The 18,554-nt window shown below is 37.8% G+C and overlaps 1 protein-coding gene and 1 pseudogene across 2 annotated transcripts in view; one reads left to right on the top strand and one right to left on the bottom strand.

Annotated features, from left to right (window-relative positions):
* The window catches only part of LOC114053871 (solute carrier organic anion transporter family member 5A1-like), a 190,847-nt gene that overhangs the window by 3,484 nt on the left and 168,809 nt on the right, over positions 1-18,554 (top strand). The gene's annotated exons all lie outside the window — the stretch shown is intronic.
* Positions 14,559-14,958, bottom strand: LOC114053872 (annotated as a pseudogene).

The raw sequence follows: 18,554 nt of genomic DNA, 5'->3' as shown, positions 1-18,554 counted from the left end.
TTTTTTGAGACATTTGGGAAATTTTGGACTGAGGCTTTTTACATTGTTTACCTTTAAGAAATCTGTATGAACTGAGATTCTCAGGCATACAAAGTACAAAGAAACTGAAACACACGTTTGAATATTCAGCAGAGCTGTAAGGCTATGTGCAGAAGGGGGCAGAATTTTTGGAATGGTGTTTGAGGCCTTGATCAGAAATGCAACCATTCTTCAAGCCTTTTAAAGGCAACATTAAGAGCTCCCTCAGTGAAAAGTCAAAAGTAGATAGAGATTTTAGTAATTGGAGGCAGTCTGAATACCAGTAAGGCTCAGACATTAATCTTGGTCTTTTGAAATATCCGTGTTCATACATGGAGGTCATTTTAGAGAAAATGGGTAATCACAGATAAGATGTAGAGTTTTTATTACTAAATATGTAAAGTACTAACCAATCATATTTTGGTATTAAAAAGCAATCTGGAATTAGGAAGAACTATCTAGATCAGTATTAATTCTTATATTTTGAAATGGGAAAGAGAGAAGGTGATGCTTTTGGGAAGAAGAAACGACTCCACAATTATAGGAAAAAAGAGGCCAAAAGAGAAAAAAGGGAGAAGACTGGGAAAGCATGTGGGAAAGCTGAGAAAAAGAAAGAACAGAAAGGGGGTAAATTCCTAAACTAAACAGAAAAGCTGAAAGCAAATTTGGACCCATTTTTTTTTTTTTTAAGGAAAGAAGATAGTAAATGCTACCTTAAAAATATTTTACAGGGAAATTTTTAGTGACAAGCTATTGTAGTGCTCTTACTGAGTTCTCTAAGGGTCAATCCCAACTTCTTATGTTGTTTAACCCCTCTTTAAGTTTTGTCTAAAATATAATAGTCTACTTTCTTGTCTTAGTGTAATATAATGAACAAAATTTAATTACTTTTGATTACTAAATTTTTTTTATTCACAAGGCATTTGGGGTTAAGTGACTTGCCCAGAGTCATACAATAAGTGTTATGTATCTAAGATTGGATTTGAACTCAGGTCCTTCTGACTCAAGGGCCAGTGCTCTATCCACTGCACCACCTAACTGTCCCCCCAAATTCTTACAATGCTTCAGTGTGGCTATTCTGCACCTCTAAGTACATTAGAATGGACTGGAGATGTACAAATTGGGATTATGTTTACTGACTCCAGGGAATGCCTTCAAAGTTACTATTTGAATAAATCCCTGATATTAATTTATTAATATGTTTCTCTTCTAAAAATAAAATGAGTTTTTAAAAAATTATGATATATGAAACCTTGCAAAGTCTCAATTGAATTTCCACTGAGAATTAGTACATGGTCCTCTCTAGTGAGCTGAAATGAGGGCAGCCAAAGACTCAGTAGACAGAAGAAATATTTGGAGACAATAGGAAGAGCAGCATAAAGTGATAGAGCTTGGTTTCTGTGCTTCTATAAAACAACATAAGTAGCCTGGTCTGCATTAATAATCAGAGATAACTACTTTGAACCACATTGTTGAGATAATTGTGAGTCTGAGACATACTTGGGACAAGAAATCTACAAAAGGAGAAATCTGTTCCTTTTATCTCTCAGTAGTAATCAGTGAAATAGATTCATTCTTACAGTGGTCCCTTATGACTATTAACATGGCCATATTAAACATTGGCCATAGAGCTATAATTAAGGGTAGTGTCACTGGGGCTTTATACCTAGGGTGCTAACACCTGGTAGCAGTCCTCGCTGTGGATTCAGTACTTTGTGGTTGATGCTCTATTCTGTTAGGCTCCCACCACCCAGAGGTTCTCATTCCTTTCCTATCATCACCTTCCCTTATTGCCAGGCCTCTTGTCTACCTTATCTCCCCTTTCTACTTCCTTCCTGAGGTTGGTGGTCACCAGCCTTTCCACAGGGTGCCCCCTCCCCTGATACAAACACACTTTAGAAAATGGATTGTCCTCTGTGTCATCCCCCAACCAGCTGAATTACCCTCAGCTACCAGAATTTCTAGTTTTGACTTGAGCTGAATTGCCATCCATTCTACATAACAGAATGAGTTACAGACTGAAAGGCCTTTCACACTTGGACACGATAACCCCTCAATCATCCCTATAATGGAGCAATTAGCAACAATGTTGGTGGCATCAGAGACACAGTGTGTGGTTTTCATGTATAACATTGTAAATAGAGTGATGATTAGTGGGAAGGTGTGACAGAATAGGTAAGATCCCTAATAGTCTTTCCTTCCAGGTGTGGTTTGCGTGTCATGTAAAACTCTAACAGTCCTGCTTCATTGATTGATGTGGGGTGAAGGTGGCTTTTCTCACTAAACGGGCCATTTTATTTGTGGTGTCCGTTCAATTTGCTCAATTGCTACTGGTTCTAGCAATACTGTAGCAGTAACACATTGTGGCCTCTACAAAGTTCGCTGACAGAAAGCAGTTTTGTAAAGCACTTAGCACAGTGCCTAGCACATAGTGACCACCATATAAATGTTAGCTATTATTACCTCTATTTTTACGGGTAAGGAAATTGAGTTAGTTCAAATGAAGTATCCATGGAATCAGCCAGAAAGTATTGCAGGAGGGTTTTGAATCCAAGTCTAGTATGCTAGACAATATCCCATGTTTTGTCTCTGTAGGAGGGACATTGGACTAATAGTCAAGAACCACAGCTCTGCCACTGGCTAGCTCTTGACCTTGGACAATGTACTTTACCTTCATGTTAAGTCCCACTCTTCTCAGCTGTAGAACAAAGAGATTGGAGTAGGTCATCTTTGTTCATGTGACTAATGAGCCAACCCAATCACTGATGAAGGAGCCTGGCAGAGTTGATTCTAACAGCAATAGGGGAAAAATGGAATCAAACACTGATGACAAGACATTTGTTGCTCTGATTTTATCTTGTTGACTAGTAGGAAGTTTTCATTTGCTAGCAATGAGTTGGCAATCAGAAATTTCAAGTTTCAAGTATTCAGGATTCTTTAAAGAATCAGGCAGTGGGCAGTTTTTTCCTTTTATATAGGGTGACTTGGGTGACTTTTTTTTTTTTAAGTACTTATTACTGCTTGAGGAGAAATTCTAGGTACTCTGAGATAGTATTTTAGACAGTAAGGGGTATGTGTGTGTGTGTGTGTGTGTGTTTGACTGGACCTGTGATTTCAATAGGTGAAAAGAGTTCCTGGTGAGGATTTTCTACCAGTGCAGATTGGTACCTTTTCTGCAACCTAGGGTCTTACTTGCTTAGCACACTGAGTGACTTTTTTAGGATCAAACAACCTGTATGTGTCAGTCAGATGCCATGTCTTACTTCTGGGCTAACTTTGTTTCTACTATGCCATCTTGCTTATTTTGCAAGGGGATAATCTCTCGTGAGATGCCTGATTGCAACCTGATTTCAGCTGGGGCAAAATGTGCAGTTAGAAAGAAATGTAAAACAAACAAGCAGCAAAACATACCTAGTATGAGCCAAAATCTTTCCTTCCCTTTCCTATTCCCTTTCCTTTCCTTTCCTTTTTCCTTTCCTTTCCTTTCTTTTCCTTTTTCCTTTCCTTTCTTCCTTTCCTTTCTTTTCCTTTCCTTCCCCCCTCCTTTTGTTTTCGCATTTGTGGTGAAGGGGAAAAAAACACTGGTCAGTTAGAAGGCCTCAGCTCTAGTCTTGGCTCTGTTGATAACTAACATGATTTTGGGAAAGATGGTTATCTCTCTGAATGTCTCAGTTTTCTCATCTGAAAATCCAGGGAATTAAATCAGGGATTCTTAGAGTGTGTGTGTGTGTGCGCGTGCGCGTGTGTGTGTGTGTATGAGATTTACTTTAAAAATCATTTATCCATTGGTTACAGTTCTCTATTTTTATAGGTTTGAGGAAGGTAGTGTGAATGTGACAAAGCTAGGTAATGGATTTCCAGAAGCCACACATGAAAATTAGTCATAACTATCCTGAATGTGTTGTGTGTGTTGTCTCTCTGGATAGAATGTAAACTTCTAAACAACAGGGATTGGTTTTGGTTTTGGTCTTTGTATCCTCAGCATCATACTGGCAAATAGTAGGTACTTAATAAATGCTGACTGATTGATATTCCATATATTGGCTTAGTAGCATTCACTCATCCATTCATTCAATAGTACTAGGAACATTAGAAGATTGTTATAATTGTTTTAAAAGTAAAAATTACCAAGAAATTAGCTTTTAGCTCCTTTTGTATGTATTGAATGCACCACAGTTTTTCCTAGGAGCCCTAACCTTTTATGCAATAGAGCCTTACACATTCCTGAAAAATTGTAAAGTGTAAGTCCTGTGTAGGAATTAGGATGTTTAAACTTTGACTCTGGTTCTATGTCCCGTGCAAATGTAACTTGTCAAACTTAATGGGAAATATTAACAATAAAAGATGGCAAATCCAATTGGTATGGCTTGGAAATGCCTACTCTACCTGTTCTCTCAGAGGACTTCTTATACTGACTGACCAGATTTGTGCTGAAGTGAAGTTCTGACATCAGAATGAATGACCTTTTACCTTGGAGCATTTGATGTGTTTCTTTGGTTCCTTTTTCATGTAGCTCCAAATCAATTGATGCTAAAGTCAGAAATCCTCAGAACTGGAATTTTTGCAAGGTAGTCAGGGTTAAGTGACTTGCCCAGGGTCACACAACTAGTAAGTGTTAAGTGTCTGAGGACAAATTTGAATTCAAGTCCTCCTGACTCCAGGGCTGATGCTCTATGTACTGTGCCACCTAGCTGCCTCAGAACTGGAGTTCTGATGGCAGAGGGAAAATTGTCACTATGTTAACACTGTTGCCCAATCTGCATGAGCAAGTGCAGTATTTGTATTCATGATGTGTGAATAGCTTAGAACATGTTTGATAAGTGAATAGATGACTTTGTATTCTCAGCAGGGCAGACCAACTAGATTCAGAGGTTCCTTTTAACTCCAAGAGGCCGTGATTGAATTACAGAAATTTGAAGGGTCTGAAACATCGTTGCTCACATTTGAAAAAAAAAATCCATGGAGTGTTAAAACTCAAAGGGACTTTGCAGACAATTTGATGCAAGCCTTGACTTTCCATCATTCAGAATTGCTTAACTGTATCAATCTGTTAATGGGTTTGGTCTTGACATTCAATTCTGAGGGAGCTAGAGATTTAAGATGTGCTTTTTCTTTTTAAATGAAAAGATGGAAAGAAGTATTGTTTAGCTGATTAGAGTAAGCCATTGGGACTCATACATCTTGAACTTTATTATTACTTTTTCATTCTTATTGAAGAATTTGTAAAATAGGAACAATGTTCCTTGTTTGTGTAGCGTCTCCACATTTGCAGATGACAAATAATCATTGGTGTTTGTCTAGAAATATACCTATGCACCCCAAAGTTTTCTTCCTACCTCTTAATTTCTGTTGCCAGGGGAACTGACCCCAATTGAACTGAATTACAATGACTTGTCTGTAGGTCTAGGTGTAGTGTGAGACAACAGCACCTTTTAACAAGATAATCTTGTGCAACCAGAGTCTGTAGCAGAGAACACTGGAATGAGTAGTGGCAATAGCTGAATCTTGAGGTGCAACCAGTCCAGCTGTGGATACTTTTTTTTGTGTAATTTTCTGTGAAGAAATTAATTAATTTCGTTTTTAATTATGTAAAACTTTAAAATTGTGATTTCCAGTTTTGCTTTTATAAATCTCCAAGACATCCTCATTATTTCAATGGGTGAAATAAAATCCTCAAAACATAGTTTATATTAATTTATTTAAGTTTTCAAATATGCCATGTGGCACTTCTTTTAGGAACATTGATTTGGTATATATGTGTATATGTATGTACATTGATTCTCTTCTCCTACTGGATATTATTTCCTTTCTTGGTTCTCATCACACTATTCTTAGTTTTTTTGTTTTTGTGTTTTTTTTTTTTTGCTTGTTTAACTGCTCCTTCTTAGTCTCCTTTGTTAGATCTTCATCCATGTCATACTCACTAATGGTGAGTGTGTTTCAAGGCTTTGTCCTGGGTCCTGTTCTCTTTTCTCTCTATTCTTTTTGACTTAGTGAACTCATCAGCTGTCATGAGTTCAATTATAATCTCTATGCAGATGATTCCTACATTGATATCTCCACTCCTGAGCTCAAGTCTTGGATCATCAATGTTCTGTTGGGCATTTTGAAATGGATGTCCTCTAGGCAACTGAATCTCAGCATGTTCAAAACAGAAATCATTATCCTTATCCTCAAAACCTCTCCTCTGCTGAACTTCCCTGTTTTGGTTGAGGACACCACCATCCTTACTTAGGTTTGCAACCATATTGCCATCCTTAACTTGTAATTTTCAATCAACCAACATATCTAATCAATCCCTCCACCATAACTCTTATATATATTCCCTTTCCTCCACTCACACAGACTCCACTTTAGTTCAGGACTTCATCAGCTCTCATCTAGACCATTGCAATAACCTTCTAATTAGTGTCCCTGCCCTTAAGTTTGTCCTCATTCCAATCCATTGTCCATATAGCTGCAATAGTGATTATCCCAAAGACTAGGTCTGATGATGTCAGCCCCCTTCCTCAAAAATTTCTAGTGGTTTCCTATTCTAGAATCAAACATAAAATCCTAAATTTAGCATTTAACCTGGCTCCTTCCTAATTTTCCAATGTTCTTTCATATCACTACCCTCCATGCACTCTACAGTCTAGCCGTATTGGCCTAATTACTGTTTTACATGCACAGATGTTCCATATTCCAGTCTTGGTGCCATGGCATAGGCTGTTCCCCTTGCCTGTGATGTTCTCCTTGCCTGTGATGTTCTCCCTGCTTGCCTCTGCTTTAGAATACATAACTTCCTTTGAGATTCAGCTCAAATCCCACCTTCTGTGGGAAGTCTTTCCTAGTTTCCCTCAGATGCTGCTATCTATTCCTCTCAGGTTACCTTTCATCAGCTCTGTATGTAAATGCACACATATGTGTGATTTCATTGATGTGGGGCGCTATTAGATAAGGAAACTCCCTCCATCAATGCAGATCAGCACCTGTTCTGCAAATTATAGTCTTAGAGCTGTCGGGGGCCACTGGAGACGTTAAGTGACTTGTCCAGACTCACAGAGCCATTATGTGTGTGTAACAGGCAGGATTTGGAACCTGGGCATCTGGAGTCTGAAGCAAACTCTCTCTCTACTATGCTACCCTGCCTGTCTGGTAGGATGTTACTATTTCTTTAAAAAGTTGGTAATAACCAATTTAAAACACCAGTTCCCTACCTTTTCCCCAGGATTTCCCCTCCTGAATACATTTTGTTGTTTTTTTTTTTGCTTAGGTTCTATAGGTACTCTCTGAAGGCTGAGCTCATAAGTCTAGAAAAAGTTGGGGAACTTCCATATAAGAGAACAAATACTCCACAGGAATGTTTTTGTTTTCTCTTTCTTCTTGCTTCTCCCACCTCCATTTTGGCAAACATTACTTTAGATCTCAAATCTTTAAGATGTCCCATTGTGTAGTGATAGTATAATATGTCTATTAAACCTTTGTGGATTGCCAATCTGTAATTCAATACACATGAAATCCTAAATTTCAGTATGATTTTGGATAAACTACTTAACTTCTCTGGTCCTCATTCTTTTTGTTTGTGAAATGAAGGGGTTGGATGAAGTGATCTGTAAGACCCCTTCTAATTCTAGATCCTCCTTATGTTAATGGGGCAAGCTATTACTTATTTTGTAAATTAACATGGATCAGGCCAGAAGTGCTTAATGGCTTATGTATGTCCTTAACTTGAATTAGATAGCCTTTTCTTTTTCTTCTTCTTCTTCTTCTGTTTACATATCAGAGTAGGATGAATGTCTGTCTCAAAAACAACATTTAATAACTCTTTCTTGCCTACTGACAGTGGTGACTATCTGTTGGGCAGGACCTGAGCCAGTCTGAAAACAAGACATGTTAGTTTCATGAAGTCAGAGATAGCAAACAATGACGTTCTTGGCTGAGCAGTGTGAGTAATGCTGAAACTGTCTCTCTTCTGTAGGGAGTTCCCTCTGGGTGATGGGAATGCTGCATTGATTTATTTCTTCATGTTCTTTTATGCTTACTCATATATATTTATGTTTACTAGACAAGGTAAAGATTGTTCACAGGGAGGAGAAAGACAAAGACTCTGGAGGCATAAATGGCTTCCAAATTATGTGGTTTTACAACTGACTCTGGAGAAATATGTTAAAAGTTTCAGAGTATGGTCAAATGTAATTACTAAGGAACAAGGGGAAAGAAGTTTAAATAAAGTCTATATGCTCATCTAAGATAGGGCAACTTATAGATTACTTTTTGTCTTTGTTTTTGTTTTTAATTCTTTCTAGACTACAAACCTCCTGTAAGCCTCTGACAAGGTCTCCCTCTGTGAGTCTACTAGTTTGTAAGTAAAAATGGCAATTATAGACACCTTTGTGACTCAGGGTGGGTGAATGGCTCTTGGGAGACAGTGTGGTATGTTATAAAGTATCCCAGATTAATAATGAGAAGACTTGGTTTTGATTGATTTTTTAAAAAAATATTCTGCTCTCAACTTCCTAATTACTTTCCCTACCTCCTGTCTCTAGAACTTTCTCTTCTAAGAATTTCATAGAATTAATTAAAATAAACCAACTCATTGGTCATATCTGATGATGCATGCCTCATTCTGCACCACTAGTCTACCACCTCCTACCAAGAGGAGGAAGGAATACTTTACCAACCTCTGGGGTTGAATTCCAGCTCCACCGCTTAGTAGCCATGTCACTGAGAGCAAGTCACTCAACTTTCCTCAGGCTCAGTTTCTTCATTTATAAAATGAGGGTAATAATACTTTCACTCTCAACAGATTTGTGAGGAAAGTACTATGCAAATTATAAAGGCCTAAACAAATAAGAATTGTTATGATCTGATGATGACCCACCCAGATACTATTATTTTTCCTGGCTTTTGCACTACAAAGGAGAAGAAGAGATAGATTGTTCATAGGCACTGGGGACCTGATACATCAGAAACCCAGGTTTGTGCCTCACTTATGGCTCTTTGCTGACTGCTTTGCTAATTTTCCATGACTGGAAAACAGTGTGAAGGTACCATATGGAAGGCAAAGCAAGTAGCAAAGCTGTCTACCATATTTTTAGGAGCCAATCTTGCAATAGCACACAGAAGACATAATAATTATCTTTGCCTGATAATAATGTTGATAATTATCACCTTATAACTAGCCTTGGTGAAGCATGGTAATGAAATGTTCTATCCAAACTAGTTTTAATTGACTCAAATGATTTGGTCACTTCCCCAGTTCCTTCCAGACTTGTCTACAGTCTGACAGATTACTTGTCTGTCCCTTCTTTATATAGCAACCAACATTTTCACACTTGTTTTATTAGCAATTGGATTTCAACCAAAAATAATTATTTTCCCTCTGTGGGGTTAACAGCTTGCCATATACTTAAATTTAAATGGTTATTACATGTTCTTTAGATGCCTCTTACAGTCACCAGAGCATAAATTTAGAGCTGCCCTGCCCCACATTTTAGAGATGATGAAATTAAGCCCAGAGAAGTTCAATGACATGCCTAAGTGGCATGGTCAGAAGTCAGACTTAGATCCTTTGCCTCCAAATCCAGCAATTTGTTTTGCCCCAATAAGCTTGTATTCAGTTATTACACATTTTCAAAATTAATCATTTTAGTAGCCCTTTTGTATATACAGGTTATATATAAAAGTTGACTAGCACTCAAATGGGTGTACAAGGTGTGGCTTCAGGCTACACCAAAGGGATGGGATGGAAGAGGGAAGGACGATAGCAAGTAGAGGCATATAAAGGAGAGAACAAAACTTGTAACAACCAGGTGTTTAGAATGACTGACTGTTCTGTAGGCTTGAGTATGGTGAGATACTTATTTTCTCTCTGCATATATATGTATATTATGTATGTGTATATTTGTGTATATATCTATCTGATATACATAAATCTGAATTTACAAAACACAAGTTTTTGCCAAAGGCAGGGTAGTGTTAGTGATCATGTTACAAAAGGATTCACCAGAGAGTTCATTCAAATGCTGAGCTCTTTTAGCACAGATGATTCTCACCATACTTAAGCCTAATGCAGGTGTATATGTTCTTTGTATAGAACAGTCACTCTAAAGAGTTGGTTGCCATAAGTTTTGCTCCCCTTAGGCCTCTACTTGAGATTTCCCTTCCCTCCTCCATCCCCTCTTCCCTTTGCATATAACCCAAAGTCACACGTTGTGGCCCTATTTGCACACTAGTCAACTTTTTTCATCTTGTCCCAGTGTCATTGGTGACCCAGATAGCAATCCTGGCTGTGATGGATGGGAAGAGGAAGAAGATACTTTGGTATTTTATTCTTGTCACATGGAGGACACATGTTCCTTCCTAGTTTTTCATGTTTTCAGTAATGTCTTATATGACACTTATCATGAAAAAATTATTCTTGGTAACATGATATGATCTGCATAGGCATCTTGTGCATCTTCCATTACCCTTTGAGTTTTTTGTCATTTTAATTGTTCTGAGACTGTGATGAGAGAATATTAAGGAGAGAGGCTTCTGTGACAGGAAACAGTTTGGTATCATTGAAAGCATCGTAAAATCCAACCTGGTCTTCTCTTACTTAATCCTTGGTCCAAGTTACAACAGCACTTGTTATACTGTAGCACTTGTTCAAGATTGACATTTTGATGGAACTCATTCAAACGACTGGCCTCATAGCTCAGTGTCATAGTCTGGGCAATATGTGGTTTTCATCCACTTTGTTTTTCTAATTTTAGTGGTTTGACTAGTTTCTTTCATATTGCTGTGGAATTCACTGAGAAGATTTTGTAATATTCTGTGACTATATGCAATTAGCACAATGTTGAGGAATAGAAACATTTAGAAACCCTCACCACTTAAAGAGGTAGGCTTTATTTCATTTGAATTGTTATGTAAGACCTCATTACTACAAGTTTCCTATCCTCGTCATTTTTTTACTGCTGGGTAGTGCAGTGAATTGAGAGCTGGGACTAGAATCAGGAAGACCTGAGTTCAAATCTGCCCTCAGACATTTAACTAATTATGTGATCCTGGGCAAATCACTTAATTTATATCTTCCTCAACTTCCTCAACTGTAAAATGAAAAATGAGATAAAATTTGTAAAACACAATACTTGGCACATAGTAGGAATACTTGTTCTCTTCTTCCCTCCTCATCTAAGAGGTCTAGTCCTCCTTTTAGGTATTTACTATTAAGGGGATTTCCAGAAAATAGGTTTTTCCTATGTAATGTAAATAAATTTTATTTTTTTTTGCTTTTTTGGTATTTATGTACAAATACCCACACTATATGAATGGAAAAAGATGGGATGTTGATGGGTGGAAAAAGGGGAGTAGTAGGGAGTCCTTTTTTTATTTTTTTTACAATGTTTACTCTTTATTTACATTCTTCAAAAGGTTTATGATTGGTTTATGATTTCATTGGTATAGGATAGGCATTTCCCCTTATACCAGTCAACATATAACTTCTCCACACATTATTCAGACCATTTTTATGAATTTCTCTGGCCAGAAAAATTCATCTCCAGGTGTGCTGTGCCATAGTAGGCACCTAGTAAATGTTTGTTGAATGGAGTTGAATTAGATTGGTTGCCAACCTACCTGTTGAAATTAAGAACAGCAAAAAGAGAGACTTAGAAAATCATGAGAATTGTCTTCAGGACTAGACGGGAGAGTTATCTTGATAAAGGGCGGTCACTATGGGAAGGAAGGTTGGAGGGCCAGGAGTTACTGGTGACACCATTGAAACAGCCACACCCATCCTCCAGGCATCCCTCATTCCCCATCCCTGCCTAGTTGGAGTCCTTGGTCCAGGCCACAAGAAAGGGAGTTACCAGTTACTCTGTTGAAATGGCCTCAGCTTTCATTCAGCCACACCTCTGTCCTCATTCCAGCCTGCTGGAATCCCTGCCCTAGGCCAAAGACACCTATCTCCAGTCTGGGAGAGATGAGTTCCTGTTCCTTTTGTAGGGGTTGCAGGTTTTTCGTTTTGTTTTGTTTTTGTTTTTGAGGTTGAGTTTCTCTATCTGACCCAGGCTGGAAATGCAGCAGCCACTGATGTGTTTAACCCCAAAACTGATCCAGCACAAAAGATTTAACCTGTTCAGTTTATCCAGTGTAGGGAGTTTACCCCCTTTTAGGCAGCCTGGTGGCCCTCTGCTCCTAGGGGCTCACCATATTGTTTGCAAATACCCAATTGGTTTTAGCTATTGAAGTTCATAACTTCTGAACTCAAGCAATTACCAGCCTTAGTCTTTTTAGACGCAAGGACTACAAACGTGCATCACCACTCCTTGGCTAGAGGTTGAAATTCTGAGTGCATTTTCTCACAGAGACATTACTGTATGTTGTGGTTAGGTTCTGTATGGTACTGGACCAGGTCATGGTTTGAAAAGGATTTTGTGGGGTGACCTGGGAACTTATTCTGTATAACATTGCTTTCCTTGAGTAACTGGGGACTACTTCATACTTAACCCATTATTTGATCAATAAACATTTAATGTGCATGGAACTTTCTAGAAATACATCTGTTACATCAAATGACACATCGTACTATAATTTGAGATCTTCCTCATTAGTTGAAGAATCAGACTATTTTGCCATCCCTTTTATATTTGTCTTCACCTCTTTTATTTGGCATCGTCTGTGATTTGAACTTGATGGCTATTAATCTTTTCCTACTTGCCATTAGTAAAGCTTACTAAGAGACCTTCCCTAATTCTTAAATGTTATTTATTCATCATTACTCTGTCTCAATTTCCTCCTGCTTCTTTACAGGAGTCTTCTGATCCTTCCATGGTGAGGTAATTGGGGTTAAATAACTTGCCCAGGGTCACACAGTTAGTAGGTGTCAAGTGTCTGAGGCGGGATTTGAACTCAGGTCTACTGGAATATTCTGAGCAGGTGTTAATAAGGATCTGGATAAGGATGGTGGCAGTGGGAATACAGAGCTAAGATCTTGGATATGAAAGATGTTACAGAAGTAGCATTGATAGGATTTGGAAAGGGAAGATAACCTCAAAGTTATGGACATGAGAGAGAAGGTAAATGATGGTGCCAAAACCAGAAAAAGGAGGGTGTTAAAGAGGAAAGATAATGAATGAGTGAATAAATAAATTAAAAAAAATACAGCGGTTATGTCCCAAGCACTGTTGATACAAATACAAAAGTAGACCCTGCCCTCCAGAAGCTTACATTCTTTCTTTTTTGGAAGAGGGGAGCTTCAAAAAGCATTTAATTTGGCATAAGTCAATTTCTTAACCTCTTTATTTTCTTTAAAAATTATTGTGAACTCGACAAATATCGACAAGCATGAACATGTCCTTATACAAAGAAGATCAAAAGAAGATTGTATATGATACTGTGAAACTGCAATGTCTTCCCCCATTAGATTGTAAGCTTCTTCAGGGCAGTGACTGGCTTTTTAATTTTTGTTTCCCCAGTGCTTTGCACAGTGCCTGGCACATAGTAGGCTCTTGATAAATATTTATTGACTGACCATTATGAACAATTTGGGTCTTAAAAAATGTATGTATTTTGTTTAATATGGTAGTTCCAACACTGCCCTGCTTGTCTTTGTCTTCTTCTGAACTTCTTTCTGCCCTCTTCTGTATATGATCTTAATATTTCACTGATCCACTTTTCTTTTTTCTTTTTTTTTTTGGTTTAGTTATCTCTACCCTTCACCCCTAAATTATCTCCCTACAAAAAACCTCATCTTTGTAACAAGCATAGTAAAACAAAACAAATCCAAACATTGTGTCTGAAAATGTATCTCTCATTCTACACTTCTAGTCTATCACCTCTCTGTTAGCAGGTGGTAAATGATTGATTATCGGTCTTCTGGAGTTGTGATTAGTCATTGCATTGGTTGTAGCTATTGTCTTTCACAGGTTTCAAAAAGCCGACAAAGTAGAGCCATAAGGGAGATTGACATACCGTTTCCTGGAAGAGTTTTAGTGAGGGTACCATGCATGGGACAGGCAAGATGACTTGGGTGTAAATTAGAGAATGGCTAGGGCTGGCTAGATATGGTGGACCATGTGAGTCACTCACCAATCAGGACAATTTAGTCCACAAGGCTTGAGTTTGAAGAGCCTATGGGACATCATTTGAAGATGTCCCAAAGCAGATGGAGATGTGCATCTCAAACTTAAAGAAAAAAGTTATGGAGTTAAAGGATTTAGAATAGGAAAGGATCTTAGGTAGTATATATTCTAACCTTAATTCAATTCAGTTAATTTCACTTGAATCTTGATCATATGTTGTGCTGCATGGTTCAGATAACTTTTACTTTCTCTGATTTCTTGTGCTTACTGGATTATTTATTAATTTGCCCTTGTCTCTATAAATAAAACAAGCTTACCTAAAACTCAGTTCTAATAAGGGAAACAAATGATAGGTACTGAATGAGAAGTCTGAGAATAGTGGCCTTGGGAGTTAGGAGGAACAGTTAATGAGGATTAGGGTACAAGGTAGGATGCCAAATTGAAGCCAGTTACAACTGATTATCTTTTTTTTTTTTTATGAATCCCATCTTATTTATTTTTGGGTTGTGAAGCCATGTAGAGAGCAATCAGGCAGTAGACAGTCCCTCCCAGTGTCAAAGCCACGGTGGTCCGATAGAGCATTTGGTCAGGCAGACCATGGTTCAAGTGGACAGGTAAACCATCAGATTGCTGAAAAAATTTCTGCAGCTCTGGAACTTTGTTTTTCCCAGCATAATCATATGGAGCTGCTTCTGAAGCAAATTTCATTGGTGTGGCAAATATAATAGGTGGTGCTTCTGAGGATGCCACAGGCTTTAAACCCTGCGGGCTGTAGGGAGCAGAGGTCCAGGACCCAGCCAGCTTCTGGGTGAAACCACTGAATTTGTAGTACGTGTCGCAACCTCAAACTGACCCCCTGAAGCCGGTATTCCCGCAGTGACTGAGCCATGGAAAGCTACAATTGATTATCTTTGAAGCAATGAAAATACATAGTACTGCAAGACTAGTCAGAGCTTGATGTCAATAGAGAAGAAAAGGCTTTGGGACAAAATCTCTTCTGAATAGACCTTGCAGTGCTCTGTGTTCCCAGGAGTTACAGAGAGGGCAGGGTCCTCAAGTGTACCTCTAAGGTACCATTTTAATTGATGATAAAAACCTTAATGTTAACAGTAGTTTTAGGCGTACAAAATACAATTATTTATGACAACCCCTGAATTAGATGAAAGTATTGTTGTCCCTATTTTAGGGATAAAGATACTGGGATTCAGAGAGTAAAGCAACTCACCAAATGTCACACAGCCAGTAAGTGTCTGAACTGGGATAAGAAATCCAGTTTCTTTGACTCTAGGCCTAGAATTCTTTCCTCTTTACCCAATTACACAGGTAGGACCTGTTGTTAGGCAGGTATGGGAAATAAAAATCAAAGATGCTTGACTCGAGTGTATGTTTCTGGTTGGAAAGAGAAGACATCTAGACATAAAAAGACAAGTAACATTATCATATCATACTTTGATACTTCAATGGATCTATGACCTTATCAGTGTGTGTTCTCCTTCTACTAGTGCAGAAAGCATTACCTCCATGCCTGCTCATCCTGGTCAAGTTTTGTAACTCTTCTATAAACAATTTATCCAGCACATTGGCAACTTTCCTCTGACTAGAGGATATTATGTGGACACTGGTGAAGCACCCAGGCTATCCATCTCTTGTCCTTTACTCTTCCGACATCATAAATCACCCTCCTTTTGACATCCTCTCATCGTGCATGTCTTAGATGATATCTTCATGCCATTGCTTGGGTTGTTGCTGATATGTTAACATACTTAGAGGAAAAGAAATGTATTGCTTCCCTTCTTCTTGCTGTATGTACAGATTCTTGGTTTTCAGGATTCCACTTAAATCCTTTCTGTTCTGTTCTGAAGTCTACCCATACCAATTTAGTGTTTGCTTTCTCCCCCGAATTCCTGTCCCATTCACTTCACAATCATAGATGTCCTTGTGATATTTACATGTCACTTTATTGAACTCTTAATTGAAATTTCTTGATTGTCATTCAACTCTTCATGTGATAGGATAATAAGAAATTAGAATTTGAAACCAGATAGGAAATTGATATTTATTTAGTTCAACCATCTCATTTTATAGATAAGGAGACAGAGACATACCACTATACTCCTCTGTCTTATGCAATTTTTATAATCTCCTATAGTGCCAACAAAATGCTTTCCACCTACTAGGCATTCAATACGGTACTGGTTGATTAATTGGGAAACTTTGCATTTGAGAGATTATATGAGTAAGATAAAGAGTTTTTCATTTTTTTTTTTACTAAGCAAAGTTATATTTCAGATGTAAGTATTTCCTTGCCAAATATATTTATATGTCTTCTATTTATAGCAAAGTTTGGTCCTGGTAGACTGAGCTGTTTTCAATAGTCAGATCGATATCTCCTTGAACATCTCTCAAAGCCAGCAATAGCAAAGGGATCACTTAATTCACTCATTAGTAGCTATGAATAGATTGCTGAGTGAAGGGATTTCTTTAACAACAACAACAACAATTCAAGTGCAAGTAAGTTTAAGTTGGGAGAATTGCTATACCCTGATGACTCCTTAGTTCAGAGGCTAACCTGATCTGGATGCTAGTAGCATGAGTGTATGGCTGTCAGAGCAGCATTGCACATCTGGCAAAGAGAGAGAAGAGTGACATTTCACAAACAAGAAGAGAAATTTAATGATGTTAAGTGTGTTTAACTATTAAGTATGTTTAACAATGTCCTTTAGGAATTAGATTTTTTTGATGAATAATTTTTTTTTAAAATGAGCACTACCTAATAATAAATGACATTCTTTTTGTTTTGTTTTGTTTTTTAATAATAAAAAACCTTCACAACATACCATGGGTCATTATAATACAACAGAGTTGGAAGGGGCCACAGAGAATACATTTTCTTCTTCAAAGTTGTCTTTTATACCACTTTCTTCATTTCAGTTGGATTCTTCCCCACTAATGGACCAGGTATGGGAAATGGAATTAAGGAAATAAATAATTCATGTCTTCATGTTTTCTATCTTTGGTCTGCAGTTCTTGTTGAATGGCTTTAGTCATGTCCGACTATTCGTGACCCCATTTTGGGGTCTTGTTGGCAAAGATATTGGAGTGGCTTGCCATTTCCTTTTCCAGCTCATTTTACAGAAGAAGAACTGAGGCAAGCAGGGTTAAGTGACTTGCCCAGGGTCACACAGCTAGTAAGTGTCTGAGGCCAGATTTGAACTCAGGAAGATGAGTCTTCCTAACTCCAGCCCCAGCACTCTGTGCACTATGGCGCCACCTAGCTGCCCCTCAGTCTGCAGTAACTACCTTATATGACCTCGTGAGGACATATCTCTCTAGTTTTTATAATTACAGCAGTGATTCTTAAGTAATGTCAGAGTGTGAATTCTACATGCTTACAATTTTTACTGGAAGGGCTGGTGATAATTTATAAGAATGGAATTTCTTAAACGTTTAAAGTTGGATGCTATGAGGCTTTTGCAGTTCATAAGATTTGAATATGGAGGGGACTTCAGGAGCCACCTAGTGGTATGATTTTTGAGGAAGGTTCAGGAAGAAAGTGATAGCTTCTTGGCTCTGCATTGATCCAGATTTGTATCCCTGTAAATTCCCAACACAAGAGCCATCCAACCCACTAAGGCCTCTATTGGAGAATGATGGCTTGTTCTTTTTTCATCTGTAAAATGTGTGTGTGTGTGTGTGTGTGTGTGTGTCTAGATGGACTACACATTTTTAAAAATAGTATTTCATTTTTTCCAATTACACGTAAAGACAAATTTTAACATTCATTTAAAAATTTTTTTGACTTCCAAATTTTCTCCCTCCCTCAGCTATCCTCTCCCTAAGATGGTGAGCCATTTGATATAGTTTATTATGTACAATAATATAAAGTATATTTCCATATTAGTCATATTGTGAAAGAAGAAATAGACCAAAAGAAAAAAAGAAGTGAATTAGTATGCTTTGGTTTGCATTCAGACACCATCAGTTCTTTCTCTGGATGTGAATAGCATTTTTCCTCATGAGCCCTTTGGAATTGTCTTAGATCATTGTATTGCTGAAAATTGCTAATTCATTCATAGTTGATTATTATACAGTGTTGCTGTTACTGTGTACAATGTTCTCCTAGTTCTGCTCATTTCACTTTGCATCCGTTCATGTAAGTCTTTCCAGGTTTTTTTTGAAATCCACCTGCTAATCATTTCTTATAGAGCAATGGTATTCCATTACATTCACATACTGCAGTTTTTTCAGCCATTCCCCAATTAGTGGGCAGCCTCTCAGTTTCCAATTCTTTACCACCACAAAAAGAACTGCTATAAATATTTTTGTACATGTGGGTCTTTTTCCCTTTCTTATGATCTCTTTGGGCTACAAACCTAATAGTGGTATTGCTGGATCAAAGATTATGCACAGTTTGATTGCCCTTTGTGATGAACTAGACTTTGATTTCTAAAGTCTCTTTTAGCTCAAAAGTTTATGATTCTATGA

Source organism: Vombatus ursinus, unplaced genomic scaffold (assembly GCF_900497805.2).
Source record: "Vombatus ursinus unplaced genomic scaffold, bare-nosed wombat genome assembly UNPS02014812.1, whole genome shotgun sequence".
Taxonomy (NCBI): domain Eukaryota; kingdom Metazoa; phylum Chordata; class Mammalia; order Diprotodontia; family Vombatidae; genus Vombatus; species Vombatus ursinus.
The sequence above is the reverse complement of the archived record's forward strand: the minus strand, read 5'-3'. Positions and strand labels throughout refer to the sequence as shown.